Source organism: Hippopotamus amphibius, chromosome 2 (assembly GCF_030028045.1).
Source record: "Hippopotamus amphibius kiboko isolate mHipAmp2 chromosome 2, mHipAmp2.hap2, whole genome shotgun sequence".
Lineage (NCBI taxonomy): Eukaryota > Metazoa > Chordata > Mammalia > Artiodactyla > Hippopotamidae > Hippopotamus > Hippopotamus amphibius.
This window is the reverse complement of record NC_080187.1, coordinates 64937693-64940015: the sequence shown is the minus strand read 5'-3', so window position 1 is coordinate 64940015 and position 2323 is coordinate 64937693. Positions and strand designations below refer to the sequence as shown.

At 51.3% G+C, this 2323-nt stretch overlaps 1 pseudogene; it reads right to left on the bottom strand.

Annotated features, from left to right (window-relative positions):
- Positions 1-926: 926 nt before the first annotated feature.
- On the bottom strand, positions 927-2105 carry LOC130845006 (actin, cytoplasmic 2-like; annotated as a pseudogene).
- Positions 2106-2323: the final 218 nt, after the last annotated feature.

The following is a 2323-nucleotide window of genomic DNA, read 5'->3' as shown; positions in this document are numbered from 1 at the left end:
GCCTATGGGAAAACACACTGAAATCTTCACTAGCATATTTAAGAAGAGTTGGTTTTATTTCACTGGCTATTCTGGTAATCTCAGTGTTAGTCTGAAATTCCCCTTGGTCCTGACCCTGAGACTGAATATCTCTTAGAATTGCAAAAAAAAGGGAGAAAATGAATACATACATTTTTTTTTTTTTTTTTTTTTCAGTTTACTGCAGCACTTTTATTTCCTCACAATGATGCGTTGCTGGGGCCTAATGTTTTCACATGACAGTAGAAAACCAAAATCTGTTGTCATCTCTTAAAGAATTGAGAATTGCGTACAAAAACCTTACATAAATTAAAAGAATGAATAAATTTACAGGTGTGGATGCAAACTGTTTTCCAACTCAAGGCAAGTAACAACCCATGGTGTTCTGGTGGGAAAACTTCCGTAAGAAAGGAAAGCAGGTCCTAAAGCTCGGACCTTCCCAACCCTGTAAGACTGGCAAGACAGAAATGACAACTGGTTCAGGGCTCTTGCCATCCTCTAGAGAAATCCTGAAATAGGCAGCTGTGACACAGTAATACCCTGCACAGATCGAGAGACTCATGGTCTCCCGGATTCTCATCAAGCCATTGGATTTCTCTTCCGTGAACATGTTCTCACCTCAGCCACAAAGTGACGGAGCTTCATGTAACTAGGGGTTTAAATCAAAGATATGCACAGGGTATTAAACATATACCAAGGGAAGAGTTAACTTGAATACAAGGTCAAAATCAGCAACAAGTTCTACAATCCAGTGCTGATTATCAGATACAAGCTTCAAGGACAAATTTCTTTTCAAAGGCTTATTCCAGTTTCATGAGGCTAGCATGAGGTGTATACATTTGCCAGGGCAAATTTATACTTCTGAATTAACTCATGCAGCAAATGCTACACATCTGCTCACAGTCCGTTTAGAAGCGTTTGCGGTGGACAGTGGAGGGGCCCGACTCGTCCTACTCCTGCTTGCTGATCCACATCTGCCGGAAGGTGGACAGCGAGGCCAGGATGGAGGCCCGGATCCACACTGAGCACTTGCGCTCTGGAGGAGCGATGATCTTCATCTTCATCGTGCTGGGGGCCAGAGCCGTGATCTCCTTCTGCATCCTGTCGGCGATACCAGAGTACATAGTGGTTCCACCAGACAGCACCGTGTTGGCATACAGGTCCTTCCTGATGTCGACGTCACACTTCATGATGGAGTTGAAAGTGGTCTCGTGGATGCCACAGGACTCCATACCCAGGAAGGAGGGCTGGAAGAGCGCCTCTGGACACCGGAACCGCTCGTTGCCGATGGTGATCACCTGACCGTCGGGCAGCTCGTAGATCTCCAAGGAGGAGGAGGACGCAGCGGTGGCCATCGCCTGCTCGAAGTCCAGGGTGACATAGCAGAGCTTCTCCTTGATGTCACGCACGATTTCCCGCTCGGCTGTGGTGGTGAAGCTGTAGCCACGCTCCGTGAGGATCTTCATGAGGTAGTCTGTCAGGTCCCAGCCAGCCGGGTCCAGACGCAGGATGGCATGGGGGAGGGCGTACCCCTCTTAGATGGGCACCGTGTGGGTGACCCCATCACCAGAGTCCATGACAATACCAGTGGTGCGGCCAGAGGCATATGAGGACAGCACAGCCTGGATGGCCACGTACATGGCCGGAGTGTTGAAAGTCTCGAACATGATCTGGGTCATCTTCTCACGGTTGGCCTTGGGGTTCAGGGGGGCCTCCGTCAGCAGCAGGGGGTGCTCCGCGGGGGCCACACGCAGCTCGTTGTAGAAGGTGTGGTGCCAGATCTTCTCCATGTCGTCCCAGTTGGTGACGATGCCGTGCTCTATGGGGCACTTGAGGGTCAGGATACCACGCTTGCTCTGGGCCTCGTCACCCACGTAGCTGCCCTTCTGCCCCATGCCCACCATGACGCCCTGGTGTCGGGGACGCCCAACGATGGACGGGAACACGGCCCGGGGGGCGTCATCCCCAGCAAAGCCAGCTTTGCACATGCCAGAGCCATTGTCGATGACGAGCGCAGCGATTTCTTCTTCCTTTGCGGTCGGCGGAGGAGGCGGCCACTGGACGCGGAGAACCGAGCAGGAGAGCACCGAGAGCGGACGGAGCGCGGGCCGGCTGCGGCGAGTGAGCGACATACATATATTGAGCTACCACCGCATGCTGGACACCGTGCTAAGGGCTTCACACAAATACCCTGTTTGATGGTATTGTTATTTCATAGGTGAGAAATCCCTCATTTGACAGGTCAAGTCAGTTATTCCACCCACCTTCTGCAGTGAGTTTGGTTTGAAAATCCATGGCTCTTTCT